The 23,837-nt window shown below is 36.2% G+C and overlaps 1 pseudogene; it reads left to right on the top strand.

Moving 5' to 3' along the window:
• Window positions 1-152: 152 nt before the first annotated feature.
• Window positions 153-23,596, top strand: LOC114314293 (polygalacturonase-like; annotated as a pseudogene).
• The last annotated feature ends 241 nt before the right edge of the window (window positions 23,597-23,837 follow it).

The following is a 23,837-nucleotide window of genomic DNA, read 5'->3' as shown; positions in this document are numbered from 1 at the left end:
CTATATAATAACAGTACCAATCACCCAAAGGACAGTTAGTTCAAAAAATCCACACCACAACAATACAAATAACCGTAACTACCTGTCTTTGTACCATCCATCTCACATTCTACAGCACACGCTCTCTCTCACTTTCTTTCTCTGTCTCTAACATGGCTAACTACTTAGTACTTTCTTCTTCTTCTATTGTCTTCTTTCTCTTCATAACATTCTTTTCATGTCCTTCAAATGCTGCAGACTATAATGTGCTAAATTTTGGTGCAAAACCAGATGGAAAATCCGATTCGACACAAGCATTTCACAAGGCTTGGGGATCGGCATGTGTAACGCCCTCAAAATAAACCCATTATATGTATATCATCAACATGCATTACTTAAAGAAAACAATTTATTAATTCATTCATCAGAGTATTACTTAAATATAAACATTACATGTAACGTCAAATTAAATGCCCTATGGGCTTACATCTTTCCAAGCCAACACTTGGATACAAAATATGAGTCCTAACTCAAATACAAATAAAGCCCTAGGCTTGATTATTTATCAAATAAAAACAAACAACTAAAGATAGTCTTCAAATTCCAAATCCTTCCAAGCTAAGTCCTGGGAGGTAGCTTATCACCTGGACCTGAAAATGATGTTCCCATAAAGGGTGAGCCACGGCCCAGTAGAAATATACTAAACCAAATATAAGCATTGAATAAAGCAATAGCATTCAATAGATGGTTAACCAAGATAATCAATTACATCATTTTACAGTTTCATGACACTAATGCCTAAGACATGTTTTACTTTCCAACATTATCAATATGGCTCAGAACCTGGCCAATCTTACAACAGTGAACCATACATAATATATTCACATTCATCCAGTGTCAACAAACAGATGAGACTCAAGCTCAAATCAAAACACTTCATACTTCCCGTTTGATACACATTTTAGTGCTGTATCAATAAAACACTTCAATATAAATAAGCACACATAAAAGTGATGCTAATGGAGTCCATCCCCTATCTCCTCCCAAACAAAATCCGGTTTAGAGGTCCATCCCCTATCTTCCCCTAAACCGTGGAGTACATCCCCTATCTCCTCCCATACAAAACAATGTATGCAAACACATAACATATACAACACACAATCAATACATATAATGTCTGTATTAATTCAACAGTCAGAATTGATGACTTAGTCAATGATTAGTTTCAGTTATCCCTAATCCACATACAGTGTCTACAACAATCCCGACTATCCTCCACCGATAGCCCAAAACAGTTATTTCTAGACTTGGAAATAAATACATCAACAATTCAATAGGTGAGTGATTTAAATTATCCAACTACACCATTTAATCAATGAATTCCTCAATTTCATACATTTAACCAATTTCCCCAATTTCCTTAAATTAATTATACAAATTAATTTATTAATACAACTAGGGTCTTTCCTAAAATTACCAAAGTACTCCCAACATATCAAAATACCAAAACTTAGGACAAAACTTATAGGATGGACTAGGAAATCCCTACCTTGAAGCGAAGAACTCGAATGGAGAAGATGACGAAAACCAAAGTGCTCCAAACCCAAGATTGTTCAGATTAAACGGAAGCCCTCGACCCACTCTATCTTTTTAACAAAGGACTTAGGGTAGAAATACACTCTAAGTAGATCAAACCTAAGAGAGAAGGTGTGTAGGGAGAGGGAGAAGACGATTCTAGGGTTTTAAAATAAAAAAGGAGATGAAAAATGATCCAAAAAGTGAAATCACGGACTGATGTAGTCGACTCTACGCTCGAGCGTGAAAAGAGCCGCTCGAGCGTCGATTGCACCCTTTCAGAAGTTTTGCAAGCGATGGTATCCGCTCGAGCGTAAAACTCTCCGCTCGAGCGTAGGGACAAAATCAAGGGATCACGCTCGAGCGTAAAAATATACCGCTCGAGCGGACGAACTGCAGAGAAAAGTACTGGGAGATGGAAAACCACGCTCGAGCGTCCAAACCTCTGCTCGAGCGGAGAAGCAACAACGAATAGCCCGCTCGAGCGTTAAAAGTTACGCTCGAGCGTGAAGGCCAAAATCTGGGCATCACCTTTTGGTTTCAAAGTGCAACCAACCTGTTTTAAACCTGCCCATCACAACCCAAGACTCAAACACAAGAGTAAAGGCTAGAAGTGACAATGATACAAAAACAAGCCCACGGAACCAAGTCCAGAACACAGTATACAAAGGAAGGAAAAGCCGGGATCGCTATAGCATGCAATTCAACTCAGACAGCTACAATCTACGTTCCTCGGGGCCGGTTTTTGTTGAAAAATGTGGTGTTTAGAGGGCTATGTAAGAGTAGGATCGAGTTTTGGATAGATGGAACACTTGTAGCTCCTTCGGATTATCGTGCGATCGGAGATTCTTCCGGGTACTGGATATTGTTCGTTGAGGTGAACTGTGTTAGTGTCATTGGTGGGACACTTGATGCCAAGGGAGGTGCATTCTGGGCTTGCCTGACCTCTGGGAAGAATTGCCTTGTTGGAGCAAGGGTACGTAAATCACTTGTTACATGCACCATTCTTCACTATAGTTTATTTGGTTATAAAATTGGCTCTCTATTTTAGATGAGTTGGTGGTCACCTCACCATGATTCTAATTTCGATGACAAATTTTGAAATTGTATGAATAGACATAAATTTTTATTAGTTTAAAATAGTAGAACTAATTACTTTGAGTAGGGTCAATACATATTTTCAATATAATCACAATGTGTTTTGTTCACACATTTTCAAAATATATGAATAAATTCATTTTCTCTCACACGTATTTGATAATTAAAAAGTGATAAGTTTGTGCCAAATAGAGGTATTGTTAGGTATCTATGGGCTCACTATGAGGCAGATCTTGATGATCTGAATTGAAACCCATTCTAATTAAAAATACTTGCACGTATTTAACCTCTTTATGAAAGAGAGTCTGACCAAACATGAAAAGATGAATTACAGATCAAAATATAAATTGTTTTAAATGAATTGATGATAACAATTTTTTTAATAGTATATTTTTTAAATACTTTGTGGTTGCAAAGCTTCGTGCTAATTTAATAAGGAAGAAGGATGAATTATACACATGAAAAAGTAAAATTTGAAGTTGTGTTAGCAAGTATCGTTAGCAGCATTTTAACTTGCTTAAGTTTATTATTAACACAAAATATTGTTTTGTTTAAAATAATAATGCAGTCAATAACATTCAATTGGGCAATAACTGTGGGACAATTTTCACTGTGTTTAAATAAATTAAATTCTGTTGTGTACTAAACAACAACCAGAATATAAAGAAATAAAAGAAATGAGAGAATTTGTTTGATTACAAAAATCAAACTCGAAATAAAAATAAATAAATAAAAACAGATTTTATTTTCTTACAAAAACAAAATTAAAATCTAATTTAAATAAATAAAAATAACACTGAAAATAAATTAAATAACTTACTTGATTTAATTTCTTCGAATTATAATCTGATCAAGTCCAGTGTTTGACACTGTGTCCTTAAGACAGATTCGTCCTCTCCACGGTGCTTTCAGAATTTGGACGTCTATCTCCCAGGATGAAATGATCTACTACAAACAATAGCAGCAGTACAAATTGTTTGTCTTATGAACACACTAAGTGTTTACACTCTTTCTTTCAGAAAATAAATGCAGCAAGATACAGAGATTTATAGCAAAGGATGGAGTACAAAAATCGGAGTTTAAATCCAAATGGGAGGTTAGTCTATTTATAGATGTAAAGGTGGCTGCTGGTTTTGAATTGAACAGGTATGAAACCTGTTGGTTTTGAATTCAAACATATTTGAATCTGTTGGGTTCAAATATAAACAGATACAAAAACGGGAAGGGCCCTGTTTGGATGTACAGTAAAACCAAACCAGTTTATTTTTAGTTTAATTTGAACTCTGGATTTTATTTTATACAAAATAAAATTAAATTCAAATGTTTTTGGCCCAAAAAGATTAGTGTTGGGCTGAACAAGCCCAACCTAACCTCACACCACGCACCCGCGTCCAAGCCCAGGCCCAGCTCAGCCCGCACGACCAGACGGACGGCGGCGGCGGCGCGTGCACGCGTATGTGTTAATTTTTGGGTCCAATGGGTCTAACCCATTTTGCCCATAACCTCTCCCTCTAAAACACTTGGGTACCCCTTGGGGCACACCGCAAGTACCAAACCCAAGCCTTATAAATCCATTCAAAACTTTCTACCAAATCAATGTGGGACAAGCCATTTTACAACCTTAAGGAATTTCCACTAAAACTCCATTTCCATAGAGCACACTTTGGCTTCAATTTCCCATTCACTCGGTAATGGTTTTGAGCAAATATACCACGTGAATCACAATGCGGCATAGAACGCGTTACCACTTTGACCCGTAAAAATCGACGCACGGGGCCCACCTAAAAAATAGACCGAACTTAGAATAACATTCTAGTTTTACCCAGAATTTATAACCATTTTCAACAATCCCCCACATGAATGGAATTTGATGACAACGGAAATGCAACAATATGCAGATTTATCACAAACTTATAAGTCGAAAATATCTTGCATCAAGATAGGTAGTTTTCGGCCTTAAACCTTCCCTAATGATAACCTATCGGACTTACTAGCTAACCAATGGACGCGATGCCTTGAATTGTTCAGCCGTTTGTGTAAGCCAAGACAATAGATTTCACACAAAATATCTTCTAACACATCGTGGTTCTCACTGTTGTGTTCATTTTGGCCTTGAACGCTCTTGGTTTTCATAAGTGTTTCTAGAGAATTTAGCTTCTTCATTCTCATAGAACCGGCCCCAGTTCAACACTCATATAGGTGATTCTTATTGTGAATATCTCCTTATACTCGTCTTGATTTATGTCTCAATCAAGATATAAGTAATCATTAAAAGCAAAGCTTATCCTTATGCCCCTGCATACAACATATGTTGCAAATATCACTCTCACCATAGGAATGGGTAGGGAATTTTTTAATCCCTTGGTGATTTCTGGCAAGCCATACATAACTTAGTTATCCCTTTGAAATTATTTCTTGGGATCTCCAGTCATATAAGTAGGGTTACCATTATGACGACTCTTATGTAATAGGCTTTAATCTCATCCCCTTCGATGAACTATACACTAGCTCTTTTGTCAAACCTTTTGTTAACGGATCCGTAATATTCTCTTTAGATTTTATATAATCTAGTGAGATTATTCCGTTTGACAACAATTGCCTTACGGTATTATGTCGACGACGAATATGTCGTGACTTACCGTTATACATATGATTCTGTGCCCTACTTATTGCAGATTGACTATCACAATGAATGCAAATAACTGGCACAGATTTTGGCCACATTGGAATGTCTTCTAAGAAGTGACGAAGTCATTTTGCTTCTTCTCCTGCTTTGTCCAAAGCAATGAACTCGAATTCCATTGTGGATCGTGTGATGCATGTTTGTTTCATGGATTTCCAAGAAACAGCAGCGCCTCCTAGAGTAAAGACATATCCACTTGTGGATTTTGAATCTTTAGTATCCGATATCCAATTTGCATCACAATAACCTTCAAGTACTGCTGGATATCGAGTAAAGTTCAAACCATGATCACGGGTGAATCTTAGATCTCTAAGAACCCGAATGATCACTTTCCAATGGTCTTCTCCGGGGTTACTAGTGTACCTACTCAATTTACTGATAGCATAAGCTATATCAGGACGAGTACAATTCATTAGGTACATTAGGCTTCCAATGATTTGGGAGTATTTTAACTGAGACATTGCATCACTTTTATTTTTCGATAAATAAAGGTTGACGTCTACAGGTGTTCTAGCTAAATTCATATCATCCTTGATAAATTTACCAAGAATTTTCTCAATATAATGTGATTGAGATAATGCATATCCGTCAAATGTTTTAGTAATTTTCATTCCTAATAAAACATCTGCGACCCCCATATCTTTCATATCAAATCTTTTGTTAAACATCTGCTTAGTTGATTTGATCATGTTTTGACTGCTTCCAATGATAAGCATGTCATCCACATAAAGACAAACTATGACATATCCTTGGTCAGTGTTTTTAACATAGACGCATTTGTCACATTCGTTTATCTTAAACCCATTAGTAAGCATTGTATGATCAAATTTTTCATGCCATTGCTTAGGTGCTTGTTTTAATCCATAAAGGGATTTTACAAGTCGACAAACTTTCTTTTCTTGGCCTGATACTACAAACCCTTCGGGTTGCTCCATATAGATCTCTTCATTTAGATCACCGTTTAAGAAAGCTGTCTTAACATCCATTTGATGTATTTCTAAATTAAACAACGCTGCTATAGAAATAAGCATGCGAATGGATGTTATTCTTGTCACAGAGGAATATGTGTCAAAATAGTTCAGACCTTCCTTTTGTCTGTAACCTTTAACTACAAGTCTTGCTTTATACTTGTCAATTAAACCATCTGCTTTCATTTTTCTCTTGAATATCCATTTATATCCAAGAGGTTTAGAACCTGGTGGAAGATCCACCAATTCCCAAGTATGATTTTGCATAATGGATTCAATTTCATTATTAACAGCCTCTTTCCACAAAGGTGCTTCAGGACCTGTCATTGCTGCCTCAAAGCTTTGAGGTTCATTTTCTAACAGGTATGTCAAAAAGTCTGGACCAAAGGATTTTGAAGTTCTCGCTCTCTTACTTCTTCTTGGTTCATCATCAGTTAAATCCTGTTGGTCGAGACTATTACTAGTCTCTTGTGTTTGATTGTCATTAGTCTCTTGACTTTGTGTACAATCATAAGTTCTTTTCTGTGAACTTAATTCCTGTCCTTTCTTGTAAGGAAAGACATGTTCAAAAAACACAATATTCCTTGACTCTATAATAATGTTCACATTTATATCAGGTATTTCTAATTTATAAGTCAGAAACCGATATGCACTACTATTCTGAGCATAACCAATAAACACACAGTCTACTGTTTTTTGTCCAATCTTAGTCTTTTTAGGAACAGGAACTTCAACTTTTGCCAAACACCCCCACACTTTTAAGTATTTGTAGGAAGGTGGTCGACCTTTCCACAATTCATAAGGAATGCTTTTGGTTTTCTTGTGGGGTATTCTATTAAGAACATAATTAGCAGACAATATTGCTTCGCCCACAAGTTCTGTGGTAAGCCTGAACTTGGTAACATGACATTCATCATTTCTTTTAGGGTTCTATTCTTCCTTTCAGTAATTTCATTTTGTTATGGAGAATAAGGTGCTGTGGTTTGGTGAATAATGCCATGTTGTGCACAAAATTCATTTAATGGTGCATCATATTCACCACCCCTATCACTTCTAACCATTTTAATGGTTTTACCAAGTTGATTTTCAACTTCTGTTTTGTAGAGTTTAAACATTTCTAAGGCTTCGTCTTTACTTCTAAGTAAATAAACATAACAATATCTTGTGCAATCATCGATAAATGTTATGAAATATTTTTTGCCTCCTCTAGATTGAATAAATTTTAGATCACATACATCAGTATGAATTAATTCTAGAGGTTCGGTTTTTCTTTTAACCGATTTAAATAGAGCCTTAGTTAGTTTCGCTTCTACACAAATTTCACATTTAAGATTAGGATTAATTTCAAACTTTGGTATATAATCTAAACTAATTAATCTACGCAAAGTATCAAAATTTACATGTCCTAATCTACCATGCCATAAATTTGACTCAAGAATATAAACAAAAGATGTGTTATTCTTATTCATAGCAACTTTTGGTACAACTGTCATTACATTCAGCTTAAAGAGACCATCACTCATGTATCCCTTACCAACATACATACCACTCTTTGTTAATACAAATTTATCAGACTCAAATACAAGCCTAAAACCATTTTTACTTAACAAAGAACCAGAAACTAAATTCTTCGGGATGTCAGGTACATGCAATACGTTGTTGAGGGTCAGTTCTTTCCCTGATGTCATCTTCAAGATTACTTTTCCTTGTCCAGCCACAGTAGAAGTAGAAGAATTTCTCATGAAAAGTTGTTCACCATTTGCAGCCTCATTGTAGGTAGTGAACATCTTCTTGTCCGCACATATGTGACGAGTTGTTCCAGTGTCAACCCACCACTCTTTGGGATTTTCAACCAAGTTATCCTTAGACACCACAGCAGAGAGGTTGATGTCATTCACTCCGTCAGAGATGTAATCTAATTCAGTTACATTGGCTTGATTGGTGGTCTTCTTGCTTGTACTTCCATGATCCATCTTAGGACGGCGGCAGTCAGAAGCTCGATGTCCAGTCTTGTCACAGTTATAGCATTTTCCTTTGAACTTCTTGTTGCCATTGTTGTCGCCTTGTTTAGGACCATCTCCAATAAACTTTCTCTTTTTGTTATGTGGTTTATGAACTTGTTCAACCACATTAGCCTTGGACTCAATAGGATTTTTCCCATTCCTCTTTTTAGCCTTTTGGTTATCTTCCTCAATTCTAAGTCTTACAATAAGTTCATCCATGGTCATCTCTTTGCGTTTATGTTTTAAATCATTTTTGAAATCTTTCCAAGCCGGTGGTAACTTTTCCACTAAAGCAGCGACTTGGAATGACTCGCTAAAAGACATACCTTCTGAATGAATATCATGCAAAATTATTTGAAAACTTTGAACTTGAGAAATTACCATTTGGGAGTTTACCATAACAAAGTCCAGAAATTTACCGACGACAAATTTCTTTGTACCAGCATCCTCTGTCTTGTATTTCTTCTCCAAAGAATCCCACAATTCTTTTGCTGACTTCAAAGGACTGTATACATTATACAGCATGTTATCAAGGCCATTGAGGATGTAGTTTCTGCACAGGAAATCTAAATGTTTCCAAGCATCTACAGCGGCAACAACTTGCCAATCACTTTCACCCTCTTTAAGTGCTGGAGCCTCTTCATGGAGAAACCGGGCCAAATTAAGAGTTGTAAGATAGAACAGTATCTTCTATTGCCATCTCTTAAACTCGGTACCGTTAAATTTTTCTGTTTTTTCTCCATGATTGATTGGTACATGAACATGGTTCTGGACCGGTGTTGGTGTAACAATAGGAGTACCACTACCAGATGCAGTTTCAGTTGCAGCAGCCATAATCTCTGATTACAAAATCATAAAAAATTAAAACACAAATTAATTTTCTAGTTACTAAAACCAGAAAATAAATTATAACAACAAAATAATTTTATTTTCCTTGTTACTAAAACTAGAAAAATAAAATATCACAATAATTTTCTGTAACACAAATTAATATTCTGCAATTGTTAATAACACCAATATATTACTACTAGTTGTCAAAGAAAAGAGAGTATATTACTACTAGTTGTCAAAGAAAAGAGATAGTATATTACTACTATCTGTCAAATAGTATAAACACTATTTGTTTTTCTAACCAGAACATGTCTTATGAAATCACAGAAAATTAAATACAATGAAGATTCCAAAAAGGATTCTGTCTTAAGATTGTAGGACAATCTTCACTGTATTTAAATAAATTAAATTCTGTTGTGTACTAAACAACAACCAGAATATAAAGAAATAAAGGAAATGAGAGAATTTATTATAAAAATAAATTTAAAAAAAACAGATTTTATTTTGTTACAGAAACAAAATTAAAATCTGATTTAAATAAATAAAAATAACACTTAAAATAAATTAAATAACTTACTTGATTTAATTTCTTCGAATTATAATCTGATCAAGTCCAGTGTTTGACATTGTGTCCTTAAGACAGATTCGTCCTCTCCACGGTGCTTTCAGAATTTGGACGTCTATCTCCCAGGATGAAATGATCTACTACAAACAATAGCAGCAGTACAAATTGTTTGTCTTATGAACACACTAAGTGTTTACACTCTTTCTTTCAGAAAATAAATGCAGCAAGATACAGAGATTTATAGCAAAGGATGGAGTACAAAAATCGAAGTTTAAATCCAAATGGGAAGTTAGTCTATTTATAGATGTAAAGGTGGCTGCTGGTTTTGAATTGAACAGGTATGAAACCTGTTGGCTTTGAATTCAAACAGATTTGAATCTGTTGGGTTCAAATATAAACAGATACAAAAACGGGAAGGGCCTTGTTTGGATGTACGTTAAAAACCAGACTAGTTTATTTCGGGAAGGGCCCTGTTTGGATGTACAGTAAAACCAAACCAGTTTATTTCCGATTTAATTTGAACTCTCGATTTTATTTTATACAAAATAAAATTAAATTCAAATAACTAGTTTATTTCGAGAAGGGCCCTGTTTTGATGTACAATAAAACCAAACCAGTTTATTTCCGGTTTAATTTGAACTCTGGATTTTATTTTGTACAAAATAAAATTAAATTCAAATATTTTTGGTCGAACAAGCCCACCCTGCCCGACCGGACGGACGGCGGCAGCGACGCGCGCGTGTGTGTGGTGATTTTTAGGTCCAATGGGTCTAACCCATTTTGTCCATAACCTCTCCCTCTAAAACACTTGGGTACCCCTTGGGGCACACCCCAAGTACCAAACCCAAGCCTTATAAACCCATTCAAAACTTCCCACCAAATTAATGTGGGACAAGCCATTTTACAACCTTAAGGAATTTCCACCAAAACTTCATTTCCATGGAGCACACTTTGACTTCAATTTCCTATTCACTCGGTAATGGTTTTGAGCAACCAAATATACCACGTGAATCACAACGCGGCATAGAACGCGTTACCACTTTGACCCGTGAAAATCGGTGCACGGGGCCCACCTAAAAAATAGATCGAACTTAGGATAAAATTCTAGTTTTACCCAGAATTTATAACCATTTTTAACAATAACATCCTTGTTAGCGGCTTAACATCAATCAACAGGGAGTTAAGTCACATTGTAATCAACAGTAAGGGTAAGTAGCTGATATATTGATCTGCCAAAACCGACCGAACCGAACCGATCCCCGCATTTTGGACGGATGCGTGGTGACGAGCAGACGGTTGCAGATTAGTTTTCTGCAATCCGCCAATCTGGCGGACGGATGACGGATTTGAGATTTCTTTGATCGCAACCGAACCGCCAAACCGCGAGCACCCTTAGTAATTTATAAGACTTTGTGTTTTCAGTTTGTTTAAATATTCTGTTGAAAAAAAGTTTTCAACTTGAATATCTTTTTCGAATTGAAAAAAATAAACGTATTATTTATCTATATTTTTTGGTTTTTAAATCTATTTCTAAAAATAATAAATAGAAAATATGATATATGCTGGTAGGTTTTTGTTTTCAAAAATAGATATAGATCACTGCAAGAAAAATGAAGTATAAAACACGGAAGCTTTTGCGACGGCGCGATCCCCGTCGTAAAAAATGATCTTTTGCGACGGCAGATTAAACTGTCGCAAATAAAGAGCTTTAGCGACGGCGTTGTACCGTCGGTAATAAACCTACATGGGAAGTGTGATAAATACGGAAGTATTAGCGACGGCGTTTTTTACCGTCTCAAAAAAGAAATTTTTTAAGACGGCATAAGTTTACTGTCGCAAATAGTGGACAATTTGCGACGGCAAATGTCGGTCGCAAAAAAACCCTTATCAAAACGGCGTCAGTTTATCTATAATTATTTATCATTTGCGATGGTGTAAAATGTACCGTTGCAAAAAGTAAAAAAAAAAAATTTGCCCCGCTCTCCCCATTGTTTGGCGCTCGATCATTTGGATTGAAATCCCTAAATCTTTGAAACATATTTTTTTCCCCCAAAAACCCCATACGAGCGACGAACGGCGAACGATTTTCTCTCTAGACGAGTGACGAACGGCGAGCAGGCTCAATCACTGTCGACGACGGCTAGCGGTGGTGCGGCGACGGCGTATTACGACTAGCGGTGGTGTAGTGGTGGGCGACAACGACTTTCTCACTCAGCGTATGCTCTCTCTCTCTCTCTCTCTCTCTCTCTCTCTCTCTGTATGTATATATATATATATATATATATATATGTATTAGCTGTTCAAAAAATATATATATATACATGAATATATATGATTAGTGTAAATTATTTAGTGTAATGAACCACAAGATAGGCTGAGTAGACACTAAGGTATTATTTGCACAAAATGGTTCCCCTCAAGTTTGAACTTGGGGTCTTAAGGTTAACAAGTCAAGTTTAATCACTGAACCAATATGAAGGAAAAAGAAAATGGAAAAAAATAAAATGAATGAATTAGACATTACCTTCTTTTTTTTTCTCTCATTTTTTTTTTCTTCTATCGTGCAGAATGTATATATCGTATAAAGTATTTTAACATGCGCATTGAAGGCACATGTTAACAAAATCATTTCTTTTTAGTGAAAGTGGAATTCATAATTTGTTTAGATCTCTTCTGTTTAATTGATTTTGTCTAGATCCTCATTTTTTTCATAAAAAAAATAAAAGGGAAGAAGGATCTCCTCGAGTGAATCCCTCATGTTCATGTATAGTTTCATTCATTTCAGAAGTTTTTATTTTTACTTCTTTTTCTTCCTCACTTTTCACCATTTCTTCCGTTTTAAGATTTGATTCATTTTTTTTATATAGTAAAAATGACTAACAATATGTAAATAGCAGACTTAAAAGTTATAAATAATCAAATATTCGAGATCCGAGCCATAAAATTTCTTATTTCCTATTAATAAGATTGTGGAAAAATTGTACTTTTAAGTATATGTTTTAAAAAAAAAAAATTACAAATTAATGTAAATTTTATTAACGATAATAATTTAAATTATAAATTATAACTTTTATATGAATACATGTGTCAATGTCCTTTACATGACGCTCCCATGTCATCTCCATTACATTCTTACAAGTTAATTAGTTGGCATGTGTCGACCTTGCAACACATGGGCCAATGACGAATCTAAACATATCTAAGCTGTTGGAGACACATGCAGCTGCTACAGATGTGATCAAGGCTACATATTAATAAATTTTTAACAAAAATGTTATGATTTCATTCTTATCAATTCATAATTTATTCCGAATATATTTGTGTAGTAAAAATTAAATTAACGAAGTGTGAGATTTATAAATAAAATAAATTTGAATCATTGATTTTTAAGTAAATTCTGAATTCATAAATCTGAATTTGTAATGTTGAAATTTTTATCTTAAAATTTATCATAAGGTATAAATTTAAAATAAGTGAACGAGGATTACAATCACAATGGATTTGGTCATTAAATTATTTATTCGGTCATTAATTTTAGAAGTTTCTGGGATTGATCAAAACTCAAGATATGTATATAGATTTCAATACTTAACTTTAGTATGTTTGTTAGTGTCCCTATAATTATTAAATTTTAAAATTAATAATTTGTGATTACAATATCATTTTAAGTTTGAAAAGTTCCCTTAAATAGATTTTGAATTTATAATGAAAGTATGTTACTTGGTGTTTTGCAACATTTTTTTGTCTCGCGTGTTGTTGTATAAGTATTTCATTTTTTATGTTTTCCCATCAAATTGGTAAATAACTAACTGGGATAAGACCACCTACCTATTTAAGAGAAGGTGGATAGGTATCATGGTACATGAATACGTAGGTATTATATTAGAGTTACTTTGATGAGATATTTTTGTAGATATGTACAGATGATGGATAAGAGTTGGATTGATTTGCCAAATAGGATGTCGAGAGAATACATTAATGGGATTGATGAATTCTTTGTGTTTGCTTACACCAATAGGGTTAAAGGTTCGATGATCAGCTGTCCGTGTAAGAAATGTGAGAATCGATACCATCTTGTACGAGAGGGTGTACGGGAGTATCTGATTTTGAATGGTTTTTTAAAAAAAATACAAACATTGGATTAATCATGGGGAATCTTACGTATCTTTGCATGGTAATCGAGAGAATGAAATATTAGCTAATTTAGACACTGGGGATGACATGATTGGAATGATACAAGGGGCTATGGGAAATCCACATGCCGGTACAAGTGTTGAGGGTAACGAACCACAGGGGCCTGATCCCCATGCATCTGAACCCCAGCTCGGTCCAAATGCAGAGACTGCAAAGTATTTCAAACTTCTTCAAGATGCACAAAGTGAATTGTATTCGGGTTGTCAGAAGTTCACATTTTTGTCATTCATTGTTCGACTTCTACATTTGAAAGTGCTTAATCAGTGGATAGTTGACATGTTGCTTGAGTTATTGAATGAGGCGTTCCCGTTGGGTGTGAAACTCCCGGACTCATATTATAAAGCTCAAAAGGTCACAACAGATTTAGGCTTCACGTATAAGACATGGGATGCATGCCCCAACAGTTGCATGTTGTTTCGAAACGAGAACACCAATCTTGATAAATGTGTTATATGCAACAATTCTAGATAGAAATCAAACGGTGATGGTGGTTCAAATGGTCCTAACAAAGGTGGCAAACGAATAGCTGCAAAACAGATGAGGTATTTTCCTTTAAAGCCAAGGTTGCAAAGGTTGTTTATGTCATCCAAGACGGCCAAGTTAATGAGATGGCATGCAGAGGAACAAACTGATGATGGTGTCTTTAGGTATTCTACTGATTCCCCTGCATGGAAAGATTTTGAACGTCGGAATATTGACTTCTTTAGTAATGTTTGCCAAAGTGTAAGACTTGGCTTAACATCTGATGGTTTCATCCCATTCAGGACGATGAACATAGTTCATAGCACTTGGTCTGTTGTGCTCATTCCATACAACTTGCCGCCATGGATGTGCATGAAGCAACCATTTCTAATTTTATCTGTGATTATTGACGGCCCGAAAGGACCTGGTGATATGATTGATGTGTATACGCAACCATTGATTGAGGAGTTGAAAGAACTATGGAATGAGGGTGTGCCAACATTTGATGTATTAACAAATCAAATGTTTCAAATGCATGCAGCTTTACTGTGGACAAATTAGTGATTTTCCTGCATATGTAAACTTGTCAGGATGGAGCACTAAAGACGAATATGCATGTCCTTGTTGCAATAAGGAAACTACATCGTGTTGGTTGAAGCATAGTAGGAAACAATCATACTTGTGTCATCGCAGATTTTTACCTGGTGGCCATAAATTCCGGAAGGATAAAGTATCATTTGATGGTAGTCGGGAAGTTAGACTCAAACCAAAATTGTTGTCTGGAACTGAGATGTTGCTACAATTAGAATCTGAGGGTATTTTAACCCAATACAAGAGGGATGACCTTAAGGAGAGGCATAGGAGACAAGTAGAAAAGGAGAAAGCTGGACATCACACCCATAGCTAGAAGAAAAAGAGTATCTTTTATGAACTGCCATATTGGGAGCACAATCTAATAAGACACAACCTCGATGTGATGCATATAGAGAAAAATGTTTGTAACAATGTGTTGTGGACAATATTAGGGGTTGCAGGAAAATCGAAGGATGGTGTTAATGCTCGGCGTGATTTACAAGATATGAATATTAGAAAACCCCTACATTTATAGTTAAAAGGGTCGAATAAAGCCTATTTACCACCAGCACAATTCACGGTGACCAAGGATGAGAAAGATTTGTTCTTGAAAGTGTTGAAGGAAGTAAGAGCTCCCGACGGGTATTCATCCAATATATCACGTCATGTGCGCTCACATGATAGAAGTATTGGGGGTCTTAAGAGCCACAATAGTCATATTCTGATACAACAACTTATTCCATTGGCTATTCGAAGATCGTTACTGAAGAATGTAATTGAACCCTTGATTGAATTGAGCAATTTCTTTAGACAATTGTGTTCCAAAGTGAATCGTGCGACGGATTTGCAATATATTCAAGATCGTATCGCTGTAACACTTTGTCATCTAAAGAAAATATTTCCTTCGAGTGTTTTTGAAATAATGAAGCACTTGCCTAGACATCTAGCTGATGAAGCATTATTGGGTGGAGCGATTCAGTTTTGATGGATGTATCCAATTGAGAGGTATCTTCTTACTTTGAAACAATAGAGCTCATCCTGAAAGATCAATTGCTAAAGGATATCTTATGGAAGAATGCATGAATTTTTGTGCACAATATCTCAATGATGTGGAAACCAAATCTCGTTGACCCGTGAGGAACTATAGTGGTGATGATAATCTAGGTCATGCTATTAGTGAAAACACAAGCTTTTATCTTGATAATACTTCTTAGGTACAAGCTCATCGGTGCATCTTATTCAATGCAAGCGCGGTTCAACCATTCATAAAGTAAGTTATGTCACTCACTCAATATTTTATTATGTTTTATTAAATTTTGAACCAAATTTTTTGTATTGATAAATTTTCAATCTACACAGCAAACACCTTGAAGTACTTAAGCTTAAAATGCCTCGTGTCGACGATCATCAGCTTCGGCGTGAACATTTTGAAACTTTTCACATTTGGTTCAAGGGACATGTATGTGTTTAAGTCTACAGATTCTAGTTACTTAAGTCGAACTACATTTTAAATTTTAAATTTTTGTTTTAAATAGGTCCAAACTTTGCGAAGGACCACTGATGCCATATTTTCTAAAGAGATTATTCTATTGGCAAATGGTCCTCATAACCTGGCAAGGAGCTTCAACGGGTATATACTGAATGGGTTTCGGTAGCGAGTAAAGGCCATGGATCATCGTTGAGCCACACAAGATTGTGGTGTAGCTTTGAAGGTAAATACCATAAGTTATGCTAGTCGGAAAGACAAGAATCCTCGTATGGGGTCTGTGTACTATTATGGACAATTGACAGATATTATTGAGATTCGATATTCTAATGAGAAGAAACATTTGTTGTTTATGTGTGATTGGATTGACAACATTCACGGAAAGAAAGAAGATGTCTTCAATTTCATGTTGGCGAACTTCAATCATTTGTTGTACCGAGATGATCGAATTACCAATGAACCTTTCATCTTGGCATCCTAAGCAGAGCAAGTTTGGTATGTTGCAGACCCATTACAACCAGACTGGCAAGTGGTGGTGAAGATATCTTAAAGAAGTTTATTTGATATAAGTTCGACTGATCCACAAATCGAGCCATATGTGAGCCAACAATTGGAAGAAAATATAATGCTTCATGATGAAGAAGTTGGTTAGATGAGGGAAGCCGCAGAAGGGGAAACAGTTGATGTTCAAATAGATTGATATTTAATCAACATTAGTAATTCAATTAAGGCCAAGGTTGTAGTTAATCATCAATTTCTTAATTTACTTTGTCTTTGTAATTGTATTAGTTCAATTAATGTCATATTATAGTTGATGAAAAATCATTTTCTATGTTTCTAATGTCAATTAATGTTATATTGCTTGCAGATTATTATGGAAAGGAAGAGGAAGCCTGATCATCCCCGGCACATGATGTCCGATGTGGTACATAATAGGACATCAGTAGCACCACCATCAGAGGAGACATCACATCGGCAACCATCGGAGAGGCCATTAGTGCCACCACCATCTGACCAGCCATCGCAGCGACCAGTATTACTGGCACCACCATTAGAGGAGGTATCCCAGCGACCACCATCAGAGGGGCCATTAGTACCACCGCATCGACCACCATCAGTGGCACCACAGCAGCTACCATGTACTTAGCCTCCACGCCTACCATCGGTGCATCCACCATCAGTGGCACCATAGCAGCTATCATTCCGACTAGAGTCATGAGCTTATGAGCCATCCGCAGGTATATAAATTTACTTTGATTTGTATGAAAATTATTTAAATATACATTTATTTATTCTCATTACATATAACTTGTTTATTCTCATTGTATTTTACAGACCCTTCGACTTCTTCACAGCTCACCTCAGGTATAAGAATTCGATTTGTATTCACATTATTTAAATTTGCATTTGTTTATTATTATTGCATATTGTTTATTGTTATTGTATCTCACAGGTCATGTTAGTTCTTCATCAACCTCGGCTAGGTGTGGTAAAGGATGTGCCAAGGGCATTAGGGAGTGGGGTACTGGTACAAAGTTGGACATACAATTTGATGAAAATTACTGCCCAATAGGGGATAACGTGTCTAAGTTAACTACTCAACTTGGCATTATTCTGCGGAATGGTAACATTGTTCCTCTTACTTTTCTCGACTGGAACAATGTGCCTGATGATATTGCTGATGCTATCTGGAAGGATGTGAAGGTAAAAGTATATTTTTGTCCAAAAATTCAAATTCCAAAATTGTGTTATTATTATTTAAACTTTGAAATTGTGTTTTATAGGACAATTTGAATATATGTCCAGAGGTACAAGCCAATCTGCATGAAAAACTGCAACAGCATATGGAAGGATCACAAGAATAAGATTAAGGCTAAGTATTTCAAGCCTAGAAGTTCTGATCCTAATCTGAAGGATAGTGTTCCTTTGTACATTGTGCCAAGCCAGTGGGAAGAACTTGTGGAGTATTGGCGTACTTCCGATGCTAAGGTATACAAATAAGTTATATGTATGATATGTAAACATACAAATCATAGTTACATACTTACATTTGTTAAACCTGTTATAGAAATTGCAACTAGGAACGCTAAAAATCGGCGAGCTCACGGCATAGCTCATACCACAGGGCGTATTACTTTCGCTCAGATACAGCATGAGGTTTATATTTTATTGTTTTATTTTTGTATATAAATAAACATTGTATATTTGCAAATTATTTGGATTCTAATTTTCATATTTCTAAAAAATTATAGATGACTAATAAGGGAGAGTCTACTGATAGGATGAATGTTTGGCTTATGACACGTAGAGCAGATAACCCAGAGGTTATCCAGACCTTGGTAGTTTCCAAACACCTTTGATTGTATTTAAAGTTTATTTTTTATTTTTTGTGTGTCAACCATCTTAATTTGGCATATATGTCTTATTTAATACAGGATGAGTTTAATCGTCAACTCTCTATGCTACCTGAGGATTGTCGGACTTTGGAGGCTAGGAATACCATTTTTCATGAGTTGATAGGTCATGGCGGACATGGATATTGTCGCACGTACAGAAGAACTGTGCCTCGAAGAGCGGTTAATAAAGATGGTGCTGGGCCATCACAGTCAACACCCCAGCCATCGACTATTGTTCAGATCACCTAGTAGGTTCGTGCGGAGCTAAGGGATGAGTTGAGGGAGGAGCTACGAGCAGAGTTCTCTACACATTTACAGCAGATGAGAGCTGAGATGATGGCCTTTGTGTCACAAGGGACGAGTGTGGATCCCAACAAACATGTTCGATATAAATTAAATTGTTTGATAGTTCAATTTTCACACAACATTATGTATAAAATTCGAATATGATTAACACATTATGCATTGACTATCATGGGTTCCTGATGCATCGAGTGGCCACCAGCCATTTAAGGAATCTGCAAAAGACAAGAATCCATATACACCACCACCAGAAGATCAGGTATAAAATATATCTTTGCATTCTAAGCTAAAATGTATCTTTGCATTCTAAGTTAAGAGACTTGTGGGAGAAGACGAGACTCAAATTGAGTTCCCAGATTGGGAGCTAGAGCCGGATTTAGCACGAAACTTGGCACACATGACCGCCTAGGCACGAGAGACTTATGGGAGAAGACGGGACTCGAATCAGGTTCCCAGATTGGGAGTTAGAGCCGAATTTCACTTTCGGCAAACTAGTTCCTTAAGAAACTTGAATTCGAGGTGTTAACGCCCCAAAATCACCAAACGACGTCGGTTTAGCACGAAACTTGGCACACACGACCGCCTAGGCACGAGAGACTTGTGGGAGATGACGGGACTCCAATCGGGTTCCCGGTTTAGGAGTTAGAGCCGGATTTCACTTTAGGCAAACTAGTTTCTTAAAAAACTTGAATTCGAGGTGTTAATGCCCCAAAATCACCAAACGACGTCGGTTTAGCACAAAACTTGGCACACACGACCGCCTAGGCATGAGAGACTTATGGGAGAAAACGAGGCTCGAATCGGGTTCCTGGATTGGGAGTTAGGGCCGGATTTCACTTTAGGCAAACTAGTTCCTTAAGAAACTTGAATTCAAGATGTTAACGCCCCCAAAATCACCAAACGACGTCGGTTTAGCACGAAACTTGGCACACACGACCGCCTAGGCACGAGAGACTTGTAAGAAAAGACGGGGCTCTAATCGTGTTCCCGGATTGGGAGTTAGAGCCAGATTTCACTTTAGGCAAACTAGTTCCTTAAGAAACTTGAATTCGAGGTGTTAATGCCCCAAAATCACCAAACGACGTCGGTTTAGCACGAAACTTGGCACACACGACCGCCTAGGCACGAGAGACTTGTGAGAAAAGACGGGGCTCTAATCGTGTTCCCGGTTTGGGAGTTAGAGTCGGATTTCGGTCTAAGCAAACTAGTTCCTTAAGAAACTTGAATTCGAGGTGTTGACACCCCAAAATCACCAAACAGCGTCGGTTTAGCACAAAACTTGGCACACACGACCGCCTAGGCACGAGAGACTTATGGGAGAAGACGATACTCCAATGGGGTTCCCGGTTTGGGAGTTAGAGCCGGATTTCAGTCTAGGCAAACTAGTTCTTTAAGAAACTTGAATTCGAGGTGTTGACCCCCCAAAATCACCAAACGACGTCGGTTTAGCACGAACCTTGGCACACACGACCGCCTAGGCACGAGAGACTTGTGGAAGAAGACGGGACTCCAATCGGGTTTCCGGTTTGGGAGTTAGGGCCAGATTTCTGTCTAGCCAAAATTATTTACTAAACTATCTTTGTAATTATATAGTAGTTAATTTTTTATGTTTTTCTGTAATTAAAATATTAACACAATTATATTGTCATTAATTATTTTTATTTTTTTATTTTCAGATATTTCCTGAGTAGCAGTTTACTTCTTGTGGAATACAAGCGTGTAAAGATTATGACCAACTTTTGTTTTTGTAACCCGCGGAAAAATCATGACGAAAACTTTTGTTTTTGATTTACGTTATTTAGATTTGTAAACAACATTATGTATGTATTATGCAACATTATGTAGTGGGATAATTTTGCTGATGTATTGTTATGAATGGAAGAATATTTTAATTATGGATGAATTTTTATTTATATACTGGACTTTTTATATTATAATGTAATTATTGGGGTTTTTTTATAGTTATTTTTCATTTAATACAGGTTATTTTCATATTTTTAATAATTTTATTACAATTTTTTTTTTAGACGGTACCACACACACCGTCTCAAAAAGAAAATAGAACCAGGGTTTTTTGCGACGGCAGTAATGTTGTCGCAAAAGATAGGGAAATTGGTTGAAAAGGAAGACTTTTAACGACGGTGTTATTTACCGTCACCAATAGTACTTTAGCGACGGCACAAGGTGCTATCTCAAATAACCCTTTAGCAACGATGTTTTTCCCGTCGCAAATAACCCTTTTAGCAACGGCAACACAGTGCTGTCTCAAAAAAACTCAGATTTTCATCCCTTAATACCGACAGGATTTTTCAGTTGCAAAAAGGCTTTTTGCCGTCGTAAAAAAAAGGCGATGACGTTAAGCCGTCGTTAAAACCCTTTTGCAACCCCCTTTGTTGCAACCCCCCACTTGCCGTCGCAAAAAGCCAGTTACCGTCGTAAAAAACCTTTTGAGACGGCGTTTTAGGTATTTGCGACAGCATTTTGCTGTCGTAAAAAAGTAATTTTTTTGTAGTGGATGTAACAATACAGAGACATACAATCTCTACTACTGCTCTGTTCATGATTTTAATGGTTTGAATTGTTTTTATATTTTGAGAACAACAGATTGTAATACTTTATGTGGATGAGGCATGTTGTGATTGTAGTATGTAGATGAGGCATGCAGTGATTGTGATATTCTAAAGTTTTAAACTTTCTTACTTTGGATGAGGCGTGCAGTGATTGTAATATTTTTTTAAGCCATTGATTGTAATTTTTTTTTTTTTTTTTTTTGTTTGAGGAAGGGCCAAAGTTGAATTATGTTGAAAATTTACAAAATTTTAAACTGCCATACCAATTCACATCCATCTGCCAAACCGCCAATCCGCTCAATCCAAATCCGCCGGATTGGCGAACAGATGAGGATTGATTTTCTCTAATCCGCCAATTTGACGGACGAATGGTGGATTGGAAGTTCCATGACCACAACCGACCCGCGCCCACCCCTAATCAACGGCTGCAACAATGTGATGATTCGTAACGTGAAGATTATAGCACTAGATTAGAGCCCAAACACAGACGGAATTCATGTCCAGTTGTCCATTGGGGTAACAATCTCCGGCAACAGTATAAGGACCGGAGATGATCGCATATCGATAGGTCCAAGGACCAGAAACTTGTGGATGGAAGGCACACAATGTGGTCCTGACCATAGTGTCAGGTACGAATTCCTCTTCAATTTGTTTAGATCATGATTTTAAATATTGATTATGATCAATGCACATTGAAATTTTAAAATTTTGATAATATTGTTCACCAATATATCGGTCCATGGTGTCCTATCTCAATATATGACTATTATATTGATATGATTTTTTAAAACCACATGGTCTGAATTTGATACCCTACACCTAAAAGCTGTCAAAAAACTGGGTCCGTTTGTTGTCAGGCCCCTAGTAATTCTTTCTTTTGGATATACACAAAACTTGGACCCATCTGTTGTGTTCTTTTGCCTGGCCCCATTGGGCTTTTGGGTCACCTCATTTGTAGTGGTCCTCCATTTTTGGCACTTTCTAACACCTGCTTGTCCAAATTTTCTTTTTATTACCAAAAAGAAAATATTATTGATGTATAACAAATGTTCACTGCAAAAAATTTTCTAAACTCTATTGAAATTTTAGAAATTTTATGAACTCTATCGACTTTCCCTTCTTTAATGGTCATCCTTGTCCAATTTCCATTTGCCCTCTATAATTTGATTTTGGAAACTTCTAACACTTATAATTTTTTTTTTTTTTTTAACAAGACAAAAATTAGTTTGAAATATTTCACTAACTTCACTTTTGCATTTTATCATATAAAGCAGTCCAATTATAGAGCAATCGTAGTGCTTTGAATTTTCCCAACACATTATTGTAGTTTTTAAAAACATTCCCATTGACATATTTTTTACCCTTATGGCAGCGTTGGTAGCCTGGCAAAGGAGCTTAATGAGGATGGTGTCCAAAATATAACCCTAACAAAATCAATTTTCACCGGATCCGACAATGGCGTGAGTATAAAGTCATGGGCTAGACCTAGCAAAGCCTTTGTGAGGGACATTTCATTTCAGAACATCTTGATGAGGAATGTCCAGAACCCTATCATCATCGATCAAAATTATTGCCCCAACAACCAAGGCTGCCCTAGCCAGGTCAAATATTGATAATTTAAACATCAAAAACATAACTTCATCTCTTTAGTTTTATGATAATCAAATTTTTTTTTTTAAAAATTTATACAGAGTTCAGGTGTGAAGATTAGTGAAGTGACATACAAAAATATACATGGAACATCCGCAACACAAGTTGCAGTGACATTTGATTGCAGTCCAAGCAATCCATGCAAGGGTATCAGATTACAAGACATAAAGCTCAGTTATCTCAACAAACCAGCTCAAGCATCTTGCAGACATATTGGTGGTACCAGCACTGGTGTAATTGTCCCACAAAGTTGCTTATGAATACCAGTTCCTTACTTATGTGAACACAAAAATGTCATGTACCACAAATTTTTATTTCAAAATTTAACTTGAAAATAAGGTGTATGGTGTAAATTTAAAATCAGTGGCATGTGAACCCACACACAATGAATGTGTTCCATAAATTTACTTTTCTGGATAGTTTTCAGAATAATTTTTCTATAGTACTCACAAATTTATTTGTTGAATGAGCACTTGGAAATATTTTGATCTTCCAATGTTG

Source organism: Camellia sinensis, chromosome 6 (assembly GCF_055761805.1).
Source record: "Camellia sinensis isolate YWXY chromosome 6, ASM5576180v1, whole genome shotgun sequence".
Lineage (NCBI taxonomy): Eukaryota > Viridiplantae > Streptophyta > Magnoliopsida > Ericales > Theaceae > Camellia > Camellia sinensis.
Note: the sequence above shows the minus strand (reverse complement) of the source record. Positions and strands in the feature narration are given on the sequence as shown.